Source organism: Triturus cristatus, chromosome 4_1, assembly GCF_964204655.1.
Source record: "Triturus cristatus chromosome 4_1, aTriCri1.1, whole genome shotgun sequence".
In the NCBI taxonomy this organism is placed as follows: Eukaryota; Metazoa; Chordata; class Amphibia; order Caudata; family Salamandridae; genus Triturus; species Triturus cristatus.
The window spans coordinates 170,667,319-170,684,933 of NC_140585.1; the positions used below are offsets into that span (position 1 = coordinate 170,667,319).

Consider the following 17,615-nt stretch of genomic DNA (forward strand, 5'->3'; position numbering starts at 1 on the left):
TTGCAAAATAGCGTTTGTACATGGCCCACAGTGATTTTGCATGTGCAAACGGGTTACAAACAGGTTTGCACTTGCAAAATCACATCGTACATCTGACCCTGAGTGAGCAATAGAATGATGGATTAAACTAAGAACTGTGACTGAGGGTGAGTGGTTGAAAAGTTTCAGCACTCCATCCATCATTTTGATGTGTTTGCTATGTTCGCCCTAAGTGGCCAAATGTATGCCCAGATGTGGGTCCCTTGCTCGCTGTGCTATTGGATTCAAGCTAGCCTGGCTGGTGAGAGGTAAAACCCCGAAACCGGTCCCAGGATGCTTGTTACCGGTCCAGGGAGGACCTGGACTGGCAGTTTGGTCTGGACTGTTCCCATGAGGAGCAAGGTTAAGACTGATTTGAATATGGCTGGGACCAAACTGGTGTGGCATAGTGAGCAAATGAACGCTGGATTAAACCCAGATCTATGACTGGGAGCGAGTGGTTGAAAAGACTCAGCACTCCAGCCATCATTTTGTTGTCTTTGCTAACTTTTATCTGTTCCCACTGCTGATGCGGTTTCACGTTGCGATGCATGTTCATCAAAAATTGTGTCTGCCACTTCCTCCCGCAGCATTTTGGCAGACATGATTGACATTGTTTCCTCTACGGCTTGGTGTGTATACTTCTCCTCGCCAAGTCAATAGAGAATACAGCCCTCCTTCCCTGTTGACACATTCCCCTGGTAGGTTAATGGACAACCACGCAAATCCTCCTACTCTCCACTACATTCTCCCACCACACAAGCATCTCTTGATGTACGGGAGGCCACCAGCTGCTTTGTATCACTGATTTGCTTGTGAGTCACAGCTAACAGTAGTGAGCCGGGTTGCTTTTGCCGCTGGCCCTCATAGAGGATGTCTGCGTCTTGGAGACAGCTGTTTCGTAAAGTTTGATTCACCATTGATCCTCCACGATGTGCTTCCTCCCACCGGATTGACTCAGACACTTAGATTATGCTCCAAACAGAATTCATTGATGTTCCATGAATGCCATTACCCATTACGGCCACTGCCCACGGCCTTGATCACAAAAATGAAGCACAGCCATTTTATGCATATAAATGCAAACACGTAACTCATGCACTACCAGCACTAGGCCAATTGGCAAAGGTCTGATAACCACTAAGTAAGAACAGAATCTTAATTTTATAGTGGATAGGGAATTTCAGAATTGAGAGCCCGAAACCAACAAAGTATTTTTATCCCTAGATAAAAGCATAAATTGGGGAGTGACAGAACATCTTGTTGTGGCTTCTGATCGCACATCTTGGCAGATATATATTGACTCTATCTACCTAGGGACAGATCAAGTTATGCAAGCATTTAAAGAAGATAACTACTACCTTGAAAGGCATGTAATCTTTCATGGCTGACCAGAGCAAGGAACAGCAGACCTGGCATGTGTGGTCTCTCTGGCCCGGACCAGTTATCAGCAAAATGGCCGCATTTTGCAGGAGGGTGACAATAAAGGCTATTACAATAGTCTAGCCTGGAGTTCACTGTAGTACTTGCCTTAAGGGCTTTGTTTTACTTGTGCAAATTGATGGTAACAACTCTCAATCACGGCACTTATTTGGGCACCTTTGCTCAACTTGGCATCAAACAGAACGTTTCTTTAACTTTTCCGTAACAAACATCTTTTGACCCACAACACAGGTGGAAGGATGGTAAGTCCACTGCTCATCCTACTCCAAAAATTATTATCTCTCTTCTTCTGCTATTAATTTGGAGTTAACTATTTGCATTCACTCTTCTTTATTGACAGTTTTACTACTGCTTTCATCTTCCAAATCTGGTGGCAACAGTGAGTGCGGAATAAGAGCTTGCTCAATGTACACACAGTTCCTAAACAAAACAGATTGAGGCTATTCACAAAGGTAACTTGCACTCATGAGTGCATATTTACTCTTACACTTTTGGGTAACTTTCATACTTTGGGCCACCAACAAAAAACACACAAAAAATGGAGACTTACACATCTCTGTCCCCTGAAAAATGAGTTGGAGCCACATCTATCAGTGTAAGGTTACTACTGTCAAAAAGAAGCAGTAGTAAGTCCAGCACCACACATGGCCTACATGTGATACTGCAACACCCTCCCATAGAAAATACAGGGGGAGGGACCTAAAATAGATGCCATTTCAAATAAAATTAAAATAAATAAAAAATATGTAAAATGTTCACATATATCAATAAAAATAGTTTAATGCTTATAAAATGATCTAAAATGAAAACACATTTTTATAATGTAAAGTTTTTAAATAATATGCTAAAAAAACATTTGAGCTAATTTAATTTCCTATATATTAAAATTAAAGTACTATAGCATTTTTTTATTTTCCTCTACTTTAAAATAAATTCATAAAATTAATTTACATCAAGATTTAACATAAAAATATTTTTTCTAGTATTTTTCAAGTTTAATAAACATTTCTACTTTTTCCTATGCTTTACCATCAAGAGATTTCTACCCACTGCATAATCTCTCTATGGTAAAGTACAGGGGAAACCCAAAAAAGTTTATTTAACTAAAAAGAAAAACTATATATATTTTTTGTGTTAAATATTAATGTAAATCCATTTTATATGTGTACGTTATCAGTACAATAAAATTACAGAAACATGTTACAGCAGTAATACCTCATTTCAAAAATAAAATGTCATTATTTAGAAAATAGTAAATTAAACTAAAGTTAGTTTTCTGCAGTTTAAATTGAATAATTCCCAATGAATGTAGAACTATTATATATTTGTATTATGTATTGCTAAGTACTACCATTAATGCAAAGATATATTGAAAACTGTTTCCATTTTATTTTAATACAAATACATGTTTTATTAATTGTTATATTTAATAAGGTTATTGAATGATGTTACAATCAAACTAAAAATATGTTTTAATTTGGGATAATTGTTTTAACATTAAATTATATTTATTTATTACCTATTTAAAATAATTGAATTAATATCAACGTTATTTCCTAGGGGGTTTTATTTTAAGTCTCTGCTTGCTGTGTGAGGTGTTGCAGTACATGTAGGTAGCCCTGGGTGTTGCTGGATTTACTTCAGCTCTCTGCTGGAGTACATTTACGACTGATTATGGTCATTTTTGGAAGTGGTAACTATAGAAGTGAGCAGGGCCGGACTGACTACCGGGCGTTTTGGAATGCTGCTGAGCTGGGGGCTGATTTCGTTGATGGGGACCTGCTAAATAATTTTACTTTAGTTATTTCGAAGTACACGCAGGTCTCCATGAACGAAATCAGCCCCCACCGCAGTGAAATCAGCCCCCTGCTCGGCAGAATTCCAAAACGCCTGGTAGTCAGTCCGGCCCTGGAAGTGAGCTTACTCTTTTGTGGATGTGTGCATGTATCTCCATACACCCCTCCCTATCCTTTTCTTAACCCCTTCGCTGCTGCGGGAATTCCGCCGCAGCGCTGGGGGGTGCGGGGGGGCAGCGCGGTGGCGCTGTGCTCATGACGGACCACTCTGTCATGAGCCACGGTTGAGCTGTGCTCATGACGGAGCGGTTCCGTCATGACTCCGCCCAGTTGCGTTGTCCCCCCGCACAGGCGGGGAAACAGCGCCGCGTGGGCGGAGCAGCCGCCAACGTTCGTGGCATGACGGAACCTCTCCGTCATGAGCACACGGCAACCGTGGCTCATGACGGAGCGGTTCCATCATGAGCGGGGAAGGGGTTAACCACTACTTACTCCCACTAAACCCCTCGCTTTTAATCATAAAAATTCCCCATTTTCCAGCCAATTTCCCAGTGTATCGCCACATTTACTACTAAACCATATACCTATGTTTGTGGAGAATCCTTAGTCCGGGTGGAAAACTAGACACAGAAAAATAGGGGGAGGCGTAGTCCTTTGCACGTAGTTTGTGAATTGCATTTTGTAGTACTACTGTTCTACTAGAAAATGTACTACAAAGTAGAGTTTGTGAATTGGTCTCATTGCGTTTACATCGTTTTCGCGCTAGGGTTGTCAGCTGTCAGGATTTTCACCGGCACCACCAATATTTTACTGTCCCGACAGCTACAAAGATAAGTGAAATCTCCTAAAGCGGGTATTTTTAGCCCTTATCTGTACATACTTCAAACAGCAAATATAAAAAGAAAGCACTATTGAGCTCAGGATCCCTGGCAAATAATTAAATTAACGAAGGCAGAAAATTTATGTTACAAGTGAATTTATGCCATTTTGTTTACTGTCCTAATAGGTATCACCTCCAGGCCTTTGCAGACTCTTAAAAATGGACGGTATTTTTCTCTTGAAAAGGTAGCAGCCTTAACTAGCACCAGGGTGTATGTATATGAACGAATGGATGTTTTTATTGAATTTCAACTTCAATCTCATAAGAGCAAGTAACCGAAAGTGAAATATTTCTCCTCTCAGAGGAAACTGAAGCTGACCCTCCAATAAACTTTGACAAAGCCACAACCTTTGGAAGAGTCTGAGAAAACACATCCTCTCTCGACGTTCAGCTTCCAGTACACAGGAAGTGGGCGTGGCCTGTGTGTATTTTTTATCACCAGTCACCAGAACATGAACTTTATCTGGCACGGGGGAGCGAAGCAACCGTGGGGTGCTGGTAATATTGAGAGAGACGGAGAGAAGCTTCAAGGAGGTGAGACACACACAAATATTACTGTTTAGTAAAGGGCAAGGAAGAAGTGATCGAAAATTAAGAGTTACACACAAACATAATACTTTAAGTAAGTGGTGGGGAAGAAGTGATCGAATACAAAGAGTTGCACACAAAAATAATACTTTAAAGGGTGGGGAAGAAGTGATCGCATACAATCATAATTCTCCTACTGGGCCTCCTGCACCAGGAGACTGGGCGTGCCCTGTAACACCCCTGGACAGGCACAGTTGGGTGGTATATTTTTGTCACACTTCTCACTTGATTTTATTTTATGGCAATTTTAAACATCACTGTCTGCCCGTTTGTCTCGCTCTCGCTTGAATCCCTCTCTATCTTCTTTGCGAAATTCCCTCCCTGGCATTCAATCCTGTTGTCGTTTTGTCTGTCCATCCTGCTATAGATCCGAGTTGTATTTATTAATTTTAATGTCTGGTGTCACCTGATAATAGCTTAAGGTCTTAGCTCCTGTTAAAAAAAAATACGTGCCTCTTAATAGCTCTCTTAATTCTATACATTGCTTTACGTTGAAGTTGAATTATACCTTTTAGTTTCTTTTCATATGTTTCACTTAGCAGAATATCCTTTTTTTCGACTTGTTATCTGCAGGGCAATTTTAAGTAAAAGTCCCATGAAACAGGTGGATCCATTAAATAATATCGAATATTTCAATAGGAAGAGCCCCTTGAATCAGGACACATTGGAGGGCTACATTTTGTGACAGTGTTCATTGAATTCGCCTGCTTGAAAGGACACATTAGTTCACTCGTTGAACTGTATAGCCTGCTTGTTCTCATTGGCTTGATACTCGGGGGCCTATTTATGAGCCGGTCTGCGTCGCTCTTACATCACGCAACGTGGTGCAGAGCGACGCAAACCTTACGTGTGATTTATGAAGCCACACAAGGCCACTTTGTGTGGCCCTGGGTGGCTCCATAAATCTTGAGTAAAGAACGCAGCGCAAATCGCTGATTTGCCTTACTCTTCTCTGGGAAGGTGTTCCATGGGCGTTGCGTGGGCGTTCCCACTCACATGATTTTCTCCGCATTCCCGATTTACCAGAACTGGTAGACCTGAGAATGCCAAAAATATATGCCTTCCCAGGAGAGGCGTAACAAGAAAAACTATCTTTACTTCTCCTCGTTACTTCCTCTTTCTAACTGTGCTGCATTCTGTAGCACACACAGAAAGAGACATATGCCTCTCACGATTCTTTTCCTGCACAAAACAATCCTGCATGCAACGCAGGCAGCTTTGCACCATGCTGCAGGTGCGCCTGCGTTGGTCCTAGGCTGCCAAAAGGGCACCAGTGCAGGGGGAAAAGGAGGAATGCGCCATATTGCCCTAAATACTGTGCATTCCTTCCCTTTCCCTGTCACGCAATGCAGCGCAGCAAGGTGTTTTGCTGTGCTGCACTGCGTGACATTCTTGTAAATAGCCCCTTAACATGCGTAGGGGTCTGATGTACAGTTTGGCAGATTGCAAACAGCTGGTGAAAATAGTGAGTGTGCCAACGTTTTACGACCTTCCCAGGTCTTCCAATGCAATTTTTGTACTAATCAGTCACATCACAACATGGATGCTCGCAGGAGGTTGCAAACCCTCTTTCCTTGTTAATAGCACCAGGCAGGATAGAATTAGCGACCCCCAGCAAAAGGCTGAGAAGGTAGGGATATATCCGTGCAACTGACGGGTGGGATGGCTTTATTTCCGCAAATCAGACGCGGTCCCATCCCAGGTGCAGACATCACTTCAGTGGTCTGTAGCTGCAGTGGCTGCCAGAAGGGATTGGTACATCTTCTGCAACTCCCAAATAGGGAGGGGATGGAGGTCTCTTTCCTGTCCCCGCTTGTTTGTGATTCATATTGGGTCATACAAGCCCTTTTAGAAGTAGGCATTCTGACTCGTAAGATAGGAGATGTTCTTAATAAATCACTCTTGCATGTTCACAAAGTATGATTTTTTCCAATTGGCGTAGACATGATGTGCCTCTCGAGACCTGTTTGCCCCTGCACCCAAAGCGCTAATATGGAACAGGTCCAACAGGAAAGGCGTTCCTTTCTTTGAGACATAGCATTTCCTTGGTACTGTCTGCTCAATGTTTCTTACAGAAGGAGCCTCACAAAAGTCTGCACTCCCTTTTCTATTACAGAAGCGCCTCGAGTAATAAAATGCAGCAAGCATTGACAAGTTGCAGACCCATGGTGCTACAGGAAACCTGCACAAAGTAGCACCTGGTGGTAGGTGCCCATGGAAACACAGAGGAGATCTCAATTTGCACTCTTTTCATTCAATGTGGTTTATCTGATAGGGGCACAGTCAAGCAAGTAAAGAGCGTGCGCCACTACAGTATGGACTGAGACAGTCCATAGGGAGCCCGCTTCTAGCGCAGAGTATACCTTTAAGGCACACGTGTGACAATCTTGAAAGGGATCTTCAAAAAACCAGGAAGTCAAGGGAACATATCAAATCATGCACACTTCCACGTGAATCTGTTTTCTGTAACAAAGGAGCTATGATTAGGTCCAGACGAGGCAAAGTTATACCGTGTAAGGTGCAACACGCTGAGGATGCAATATGGTCCATAGAAACACAAAACAAGACCTCATCAGGTATGGAGGGGGAATGGGAACTTCCCTTAAGGTGGCAAAAATCACAGCATCTGGTTTACTCTCCATGGAGGAAAGAGTGTGATTTTTCAGGGTACCGTGGGGCACGTGGAAGAGTGGGATTTTTCAGGGTACCGTTGGCCACGTGGAATATTGGCACTTGGCTTGGTTGATCTATATACTGGCTCATATCAATCCCATAGACACAAAGAGAAACGTGTAGAATCGGGTTTCCTGAAGCTGACTTTTACACAACATCTAGAATAAAACAGAACCCCAACTGGTTATGGAAAGATCTCCAGATCTCAAACTTCATACATTTGTTTGAGGTTCTCTGTCTTCCGTACATAAGGACGTTTCCCATTATTTTTCCTGATATAATTGACACTTCGATGCGCCTTCTCGGACTTAATATGTAAATAAAAGAAAGGTTTTTGCAGACGTGACACTGCAGACATCCTCTATATTACCTTTACACAAATCCTAGAGAAATTCCCACACCTTATAGAATGCAGACTCGAGAACAAAAACAAAAACACTGACCGAAGGACAGACAGTTCCAGCATGGCTGATGTTTCGAAGAAGGGGACTGCCATTGGAAAGTGGGGAGTCTGTACCCAGAAAAGTAATACACTAGATGTAGTGGGAGGTTTCTCGGGTTATGTGGGGAAAATGTGTGGACCTTTTCTCTCTGGAGCCCTGTGGTTTACATGGTGGACCATAATAGGTAAACGGCTTTCAGGATGGGTACTCCACACTGGTTGGACCTACTGATGGTAGGAAAACCTTTTCGGGGGTGCCCACCTACTCAGTGCCGTTTCCCACTGGTGTTTTTCTGTCCGGGTCCATTCAGTGGCGTTACCAACTTCCAACTGTAGAAGGGGAGCCAATTGGTTTTTGGCAGACACCCTTTTCATACCCACATTCAAATTAAGCCCTTGGTCTTTAGGAATTCTGGATCACTGACAGAATATCAGAAACAAAAATATCATGTGGACAGAATATCATGTCAAAAATATTGAGAACCAAAATATCCAGAAGGTGAGTGCAAATTGTTAAGTATAGATTCACTATTTCTAACTCCACGTCTATGTACCATGAAGATATATAGCGTCAGGGTAGAGATATATGAAGCTGTATACACTAAATCTTTGCTCACCCACAGAGACTTAACTTCTCAACGTTTATGTCCAGGATATTCTTGACAAAGTATTTTGTCTCATAATACTTTTGTTTCCGATATTCTCTCTACACACCGGAATCCTGTTGTAAAATAAAGTGTCATTCCTGTGGTGTGGTGATAACTTAAGTGCAGTTAGGAGGAATGGTCCTACGCCGCGATTTAGGGTTCGTGGTGAATAAATGGGGAATCGTTCACAGTTAAAGTTCTACTGAACGTATTTTCACATTTCTATCCTTAAACTCCATGGCGATAAAGCAACTTGTTAACAGCAGAATTGTATCCCATCGGCAGCGCTACATAAAAGGTAGCTGCCCAGGGTGGGGTAGCAAGTGTTCCTGCAGGCATGCAGAAGGTGCAGCTCCAGTTATGCTCAATGCCCGAAAGGATCCAGTAACAGAAACAAAAATCCCCTATGACATGAATGTGAACTGGCTCAGTCCCATTGGCTTTGGTGGGTCTTTGGTTTCCCAATTCGCTAAAATATTAATGAAGAGGGAAATAAGAAGAGGGACTGTGTGAAATCTTGGAAAGGAGCAGAACACATCTTTGAAAGTTACAATAATAAATATCTATTTTTATAAATAGCACATAGTGCTGCAGTTTTTAAACAAGAGGCGCTATTATTACCCAATGTAATGTTCCTGATACGCACTTCAGAAGCATGGAAAGAATACTGTGGCACTCTTGGTATTAAGAGATGCCAGTAATGAGTATTTAAATCAAGTTGTCACCTTGACTCTTGTACACTGAAACCAACCAACCAGGTGCAAGGATGTATCTGTGGGTAGCCGTTATGTGTTTCCTGACACTGCCGGTGCTGCCGCCAGAGACCTTCGAGGCTCCAAGAATGATGGACGGCAGGCGCTGAACTTGCATTGTTTGAGGCACAGTCTTCAGCGAACCCCATATTTCCCAGACTTGTTTCAGGCGTGCCAGGAAGGAAGGGCTGTGGGCTTTCTGCGGTTGCCACTTACCCTTCTGACTCCCTAAGTGGCTTCGAGGGGGCTGCTAAAACTAAGATGTATTTTTGTAAAATGGCCCCTCTGTGTCGTACTCGGTGACTGTATTTATTAATGCCCGAAATAACTTTCTTTTAAAGCTCGAGCTTGAGCAAGAAGCGTTGCTGCCAGGTGAAGTTGTTTGACATTTACTGAGGCAGGTATCTACATTTTAAAGGTTTTTGTAACACAAACAATTCATCACAAAAGGTGATAGGGGTGTAATACACTTATTACAGGAACGTGACAGCGACGCGATTTCTTTTGCTGTGATTTATTGAAGAAAACTTGGGCTCTCGTTTTTGGTTCAGCCTGATCATGTGTATTGTGATGTTAAGCCTGTCATTCAAGAAGGGGCCCCCTGTGCATCAGCTTTGCAGCCAGGCTCCGTGACAGAAGGCAGAGCTCAGATATGTGCACTACACGCCTGGATTTAATATCCATCACATGACAATGTCCCCACTAACCGCTAAACGCATAAGAACCAGTGAGGGACCTTCATGAGCAGTAGAAATGCAACCAGCTTCTGCTGAGGAAGTGACTTCTCGACCCCTGCATCTCCCCTGCTGGGACACAGCATCTTCATGTCTGGGTGATGGGCACATCCGGTGGCCTAAGCTATCATGAACATGCCACGGTTAACTTATGACTGATACGGCCCAGTGTAGGTTTTTCAACACTCCTTCATGCGAAGCCCAAGGCAGTTCGGTGTTCAATAGAGGGCCACCATCGCATTTCTCATCAATAGACGCCATTGCCTTCATAGGTAGTCAAAGGGTTAGATGGGGCAGTGCCCGCGCCTCTGGCAAGGTTTAAGAAGGAGGGACTACAGCCCAGAATGAAATCAACAAGAGAGCAATAATTATGATAAAAATTAATATTTTTTAAATTTGAGTTTATTTATTTATAATCAGTCAGGGCAGGTGCAATCAGTGTGTGACAAGTAATCTCCAGCATACATCTGCACAATGGCCAACGAGCGAGAGCAACACATGGCGCATTCTCGCACGAGACAACATGTTCACTATACTTCCCATGATCTATTCTGTTCTCCCAGCAGTGTTGCCCCATCATCCTGTCCAGAGGTCCCCATAGCACCATTAAACACCATCCATCGCATTGTATGCATGCGCATCGCTGTGGTTAGCAAAGTACCAGTGGGACCTAAGCATCTTGAGGGCAGGACTCACAGGGCAGCAGGGAGAACTGGACTCCAAGTCACTCTTCACAGAGCAACAAGATTTTGAGCCATTTTTTGCATCCAGGCGATCAACCCTCCCCCATGTCATTGCAACTCTTATGTTTCCCCATGAGCTGCCAGTTACCTGTATATTTTGGGGATATGGTTTTCACATATCCTTGCAGAGCTGTAAATGGGGTGAACTCAAGGGTATTTTCTGTCATGGTGATCACCTCCCCTAGAGCCTGTGTCCAAACCAATGCGATCTAGGAGCAGCGCCAAGCCAAGTACATGAAGCCCACCTCTGGTGTCGCGCAGCACCAGCATCATGAGGTCTCAATCATGCCATATTTAGCCATACTCGCCAGTGTGTGGTGCACTCTATAACTGAATGTAAGTGCATTCTTCTGTGTGTATTATCAGGGGAGAACTCTCTGTCTGCTGATAACAAAAAGCCCACTGAGCCTCTGAAATCTCAAAGCCTAGGTGTAGGAACCATTGATGGCAGACTTGTAATTCTTCTTCGGGCATCATTAGTGACTTAAACCAGTGAATCAGTTATCCAGCTCATCTACTAAAGGTTATGATTCCGCTGATTATAGGGTGTTGTAGGAAATCCACCTCTCTATATAGTGCACCACAATAGGGTACGCTGTGCAGAGAGGTCAACGAGACCTTTATCAGTTTACAGAGGCTAACGCTTTATTTTGTGGTAGTGTGGCAGGCAGTTATGCTTATCAGAGGGTCGTGCTAAGCATTTTTTTGTACACACCAAGGCTGTAATTGACTACACACACTCAAGGAATGAAGTCAAGACCAAATTTTAAAAATAGTAATTCTTTTTATATAAATATTTAGACCAAGAACTTCGAAACAAGATAAAGACTTTTTGCGATATGGCAAATTAGAAAAAAATGCAAAAATCACAGTTATGCGCAATTACGCACAATACATTTTCTATGGAATGAAAAAGGCAAGTGGGAAAGCAATGCAATACAGTACAGTTGTTCTTGTGGTTACTCTTTTAGAAATTGGAAGGTTCAGGGTCAAGGTCCAAAGTGCCAAGTCCGAGTTCTCGGGGCGCTTCCCGGATTGCTTGGGAAACCTGGCAAAAGTGGTCTCTGTAGCTGGTGTGCTACGAAGACAAGGAGCCACCTGCAAAAGCAAAGCAAAGGGGGACTTGCAGGCAAGCGCGAAGGCTCTCCAGGGAGAGTAGGGGTCACAAGGGCTCCAGAGCCATGGGAGCACAGCTGGACTGAAGATGCCCAGCTGGGCAGGATGGATGCAGAGGAGATGGGCAGCGGGGCAATGGCGCAGAAAGAAGCACCTCACGGTCAGGAGCTGGCACCTTGGAGCAATGATTCTAGGGCTGATGGGCCACTGCTGAGGTGGGTCGCAGGAGTCCTGAATTCTCTCATCTGGTGCTGATCTGCTGTAAAGTTGGAGTCCACCTGGACCTGGCTTTGTTGGTTTTTGCAGCAAGGGGTCTGGTACACCTCAAGACATGGTGCAGAGGCTGAACTGACCCTCCAGAGCAAGTGTACCTTCGGAAATTGCTCAGGCTGGGGAGCTGGACGACACTGGGCCAGACTTTGCTGTTTTGGAGACCTGCGACTGCAGGGGGATAGTACCTCTATCTCAAGGGAGGGAGCTTAAAAGCAGTGTGACTAAAGGAAAAATAAAATGATAATAACTAAATGTTATTATCATTTTATTTGTTCCCGCTATTTTGTGAGCTGGCGGGCGGGCGGGCTGCTTTGCTGTCAGAGCAGCCAAGGGGAGGAGTGGTGGACACACTGAAGTGCGCATAATGCTTTGGCCGGCCGTCTGGGGTTGGTCAAACAGTCATGTGCACTTTCCATGTTTTCCATCCTGGCTGCATTACAGCCTGGGTGGAGAACATGCCCAGGCCTTAGTCCCTGTCTGAGCGCTGAACCACGGCACTCAAACCAATCACAATGCTGCATTGTAGCTTTGCGATTGGTCAGGGGAGCCTGGGTGTGCTTCCTGGTTCCTATTCCAATGGCACTTCAACGCTGTTCTTGGGGAGTAGCCTTCTTTTGATACAAGCCACTGGCTGGTCTTGACCTTGGTCATTTATTTGGGATACAACCACTCCTATCCCATGTTCAGAGGCATCAGTCTGCACAATGAATTGCTTGGCATAATCTGGAGCTTTCAGAACATGTGCAGAGCACATTGCTTCCTTTAGGGGTCAAAAGACTTTTGACAGCTCAATTTCCAGTTCACCTTTTTGGGCATTCTTTTGGAGGTCAGTTCTGTGAGAGGTGTGACAATGGTGCCATAATGTTTCACAAACCGCCTGTAGTGCCAAGGAAGACCTTGACCTGAGTCTCGGTTGCTGGAGCCATCCAGCCCAGAACGGTCTGGATCTTGGGTTGTAGGGGTTGAACCTGGCCTCCACCAGCAAGGTGGCCCAAGTAACCCTTCCCTGCCCTATCTGGCACTTACTTGCCTTGATAGTGAGGCCTGCACTTCTCAGAACTTCTAGTACTTCCCAAGGTGGATCATGTGATCCTGACAGGTGGACCTATAGACAGCAATATCATCTAGATAAGCTGCACTTAGGATTCCAATCCAGCAAGGACTTGGTTTATCAACCTTTGACAGATGGAAACTCAGACAGATGGAAACATGCAGATGTCTGAACCCTCCTAAAGAAAGTACTGTCCTATCTCCCTGCCCCCCTATCCGGCCAAAGTAGTAGAGAAAGCCATCAACCAGCAGCTCACCGAATTCCTGGAATAAAACCACCTACTGGACGCCTCACAATCAGGATTCCGTGCCAACCACAGAGCTAACACTACTCTGATTGCCACCACAGACGACATCAGAACACTCCTCGACCGCAGAGAAACTGTGGCCCTGATCCTCCTCCACCTCTCTGCAGCGGTCGACACCATCTCCCAAAGGAACTGAAAATCTCATTATCTAGTGAGTACTAGAGTGCAGCGACATGCGCTTGAGAGTGGTGTTAAGCTGGATCTCGGTGCCAGGTGCACTTAAATGTTGGCTAGTACTGGAAGTTTAGTAGCACATATAACATATGCATGTGGATATAAATGAAGACATCACCTATCGGGATGTTCACATGTGTGAAACTAGCAAAAGCCTTAGAATCAGGGATAATACTGGTTATTCTCTTAAATAAGCTACTTATCAATCTTGGAATTAAAGTCTTTGTTTTTGATAGAAATATTCATTTATGTTTTTGTAAATACAGGCCTCTGAGGAAGGGATGTATGTATCCTGAAATTCATAGGACAACATAACTATGTTCTGGAATGTACAGACGCAGGAAAAACTTGGACAACAGTTAATGTTATGATGAATTATTTTATTTAATTAAAAAAAAACATTCAATTGAGCAATAGTGAATAAATGGCTTGTTAACCTGAGCTTAATGTGTAAGTTGGGACAGGCACTGCCATTTCGGATGTCATAGATAAAATCAGGTTTGCTATTGACTAGTAGGATATGGCAGTACACAGCTTTGACCACCACCCTCACTTGAGTAGGTTAGTATCTGTAGTAGAGCTGGCAGTCTGGCACTATTATGATTACGTCTCTGGTAAACAAGAGACCTATCGTATAAATAGTATCTTTTTTAATCTCATCAGACTCAATTGTGCAGTCCCTCAGGGTTCCAATAGATTCTTAGGACCAAATGTATGTAGATTGTTTTCAGGTCGCAAATGGATGAATTTGCAGATTCGGTCCCTTTGCGACTGGAAAAATGCCTTTTTCTATGTACCAAACCGATTTTGTGATTCGGTAATCTATTACCAAATCTCAAAATGGGTTAGCGATTTGGAATTAGGAAGGGGTTTGTTAAGGGCGTCCATTCCCAATAGCGACTCACAGCGTAATGTGTGAATGTTTTGAACCGGAAATGCGGTCGCAAAACATTTGCATTTTACCACACACTTCAGGTAGGTGGTAACCTATTCACAAATGTAAAGGGGTCCCCATTGGACCCCTTCCTCTTTGTGAATGTATGCAAAAATGTTTTTTAAGAGCAGCAGGGAACCACTGCCTACTTTAAAAAAAATTAAGAGAAAACATCTTGTTTTTGTGTTTGAAACGCATCCCGTTTTCTTTTAGGGAATATGGGCTGCATTTAAATACAAAAACATTGCTCTATTTATTTAAAAGTGTACATAGACATGGTGGTAAGCTGGCCCCAGCAGGCCACCATCCCTGTGTTTTTTACAATTCCCAATGGGTCACAAATTGTCACCTACTTCATGAATATTAATGAGGTAGGTCAATTGCGACACACTGAGAATCGCTAACAGTGTAAAGCACACTGTTCATAGCTGTTTGTGATTTTCTAATAGTGAATCGGAAAAACTTGCTATCAGGAAATGGCAAACGGAAGTCTATGTACATCTGGCCATTAGTGAGTTGGATAGGTGGTAAGACTAGCTCTTGAAGAAATAGAAGTGTTTCAATGACTTTAAAAAGTGGACGAGATACCACTGGTTGAAGATGAACAGATCCAGAATAGAAGTGAGCAACCTTCCAATGGAATGAAATGGGATGCCTGCCTATACCATGACCAGCATCCCTGGCAAACTCCTGTGGCAGTACTCAATGGGGAAATCCAACCGGCTAAACAGCAAGAAATGATAGTGGAGGACTGATGATGGGCTCGAAATCTTACAACTGGCAGTATTCCCCTGATTCCTCTCTCCAAAGCTTAGTGAGTCCGTGAGTTTTACACAGCAGGGTGGGAGGACGCATGGGGGCATTAAAAGCCTACTTAACTCCAGGGATGAAGATAGGGCACTAGTGGTCCCATATCCTGGCACATGTTGGAAATTCTTAGGATTACCTTCTTCTGCGTGCTCAAGTACCATTTCTAGTAAAGGGGAATCATTGGGATGCATGGTGTCAGGAATCGCTATTTTGTTATATCATGACGTGGGTGGAGGGATGCAAGTGTTACACAGTGGCGGCTGGCTTGTACCGAGGGTGGTAAGGCACAACAAAAATTGACTTATCTTTGCAGCCTGATGTACTCCTCACTCGGGCATCTTCAGGAATCTCTGGACACAGGAAACTGCACACCAAAATCCTGGCACTGCTCTCACAATATAAGCGCACCGCCAGGACAATGGACAGAGCAAGCTCTCTCAGCGCTCCTAAGAGCACTGGAGGCCTGCACTTTCTCAGACCCAGTTGTCTAAGACAGCTAGGTTAGAGAACTTTAAAATGCGCATGTCTGGCTGGTCGTTTTAGACATGCACATTTTAAAGCGCACTGCTCCCTGCTGCTGCTAGATGGCAGTACTCGCCCGCTCCGTCCTGACACTTAGTTCAAGATGGGTTGCTAAAAAAACAAATGGTAATAAATTATTACCATTTATTTTCATCTCTGGGGCATGTGGGGCGATGCTCCTCCGCTGAAATGGCAGAGCTGCCCCTGGTGTTATGATCAGTGTCTGACAGCTCTGTGGCCATGCAAAGCCACTACACTAACAGGAACATTAACATGGCAGTGCTTGCAACCCCATTCTGATGGCTGCTTCACCATTTTCCCACCACACCTCATTTGTCCTGTAATTGAGGAGTAATTTCTCGTCTGACCGTGATGCGACAGTGACAGCCTGTGGCAGTATTTAGAGCTAGTTAGAGGGGGAACTTTTGCACACTTTTAAATAGAGCAAGGAGCGCTCTTGCACAGAAGCATATGATTGAGAAATTTGAGTTATTTAAAAAAAAAAAATTTGTATCTTTGTTCTTTTCAGGTTCAGAAATTCGAGCAATTTTAACAATATCTTGTTAGGATGAGAAAGTTCACTGCATGGAATACAGGTGTGTTCCCCTGCCTTGAGTGCTCAACTGCATGTGAGTCTGCAATCCTGACTTTTATTTTAGCCCTGGCATCTATCAATCAATCAATCAATTAATTAGTCAATAAATGCATTAATAAAGTGCATGGCTACTGAAGTAGGGTTCCCCAAAGCTTCAGAAAAGGCAAGAACAACAGGAGCCATTATAAGAGCCAAGTCTTCAGCTGACTCCGAAACTCAAGAAGAGACGTGCATGTTCGCATTTCCAACGGAAGGGAGTTCCATAGAGAAGGACCAAGAACCCAAAAAGAACTACCACCCTGCCTAGTAAGTTTATAACGAGGTATGGCAACTAAAATTGGATTCCCAGAGCGGAGATTGCACTTGAGGTAGTAAAAGTGCACCACTGCCCTGAGGTAGGTGAGGCCCCTTCCATACAGGGCCTTATGCATACAACATAGCGCCAGGTTTACCAGTTTCTCACGCAGTGCAGTGCAGCACCCGCAAATGCTGCGCTGCACGAGAAGGAGAGAGCAGGGGACCACCATATTTACAGAAATATGGCGCTCTTCTCCCCTCTTCCTAACTCCGGCGCAGAAATTTGCATCCTTGCGCTACAGGCACACCTTTGCACCATAGTGCAAGGTTGTCTCTGTGAGTCTAGGAGAGGTTTTGTACTGGATTCCCTTACAGAACAAAATACCATGCTTAGACCAAATTTGAACATTAGCCCATTTTGTGCTGTACAGTGCAGCACATATGCAAAGTCAGAAAGCAGAGGAGGAAAACAAAACATTTCTCCTAGATAGAGCCTATCTGAAATGGGCGCTATTTTCTGATGCTAAACCTTGTCTACTTTTTAAGTAAATAAGGTTTCACGTCAGAAAACTTTGGTGGTTGCATGGGTACGCCCATGGGCCACCCATATTACTCCCCCTTTATGCTAAGTAATGCAAAGCTGTGCTGTGCGCTACTTTTCATTGTTATGAAGTGACTTTCCAATGAAAAGGAGGTTTTACGCTGGGAAGTAAATAGGTAACAAAAGATTTACCATCATTTTGCATCACTTTTGTGATGCAAACATGGCATTAAATCTTAATAAATAGACCCCATAGTTTTTTTTACAATTAATACACTT

The 17,615-nt window shown here is 43.7% G+C and overlaps 1 protein-coding gene across 2 annotated transcripts in view; it reads left to right on the forward strand.

Annotated features, from left to right (window-relative positions):
- Positions 1–4,583: 4,583 nt before the first annotated feature.
- LOC146853824 (membrane-spanning 4-domains subfamily A member 4A-like) overlaps positions 4,584–17,615 on the forward strand; it is a 302,455-nt gene continuing 289,423 nt past the window's right edge. Inside the window, exon 1 of one of the 2 annotated variants that reach the window (XM_085651812.1) lies at positions 4,584–4,671. The gene's annotated coding sequence lies outside the window, so the exon portion shown is untranslated. Of the gene's footprint in view, positions 4,672–16,481; positions 16,500–17,615 lie in introns of those variants that run through there. The other variant, XM_085651813.1, reaches the window with a different exon arrangement.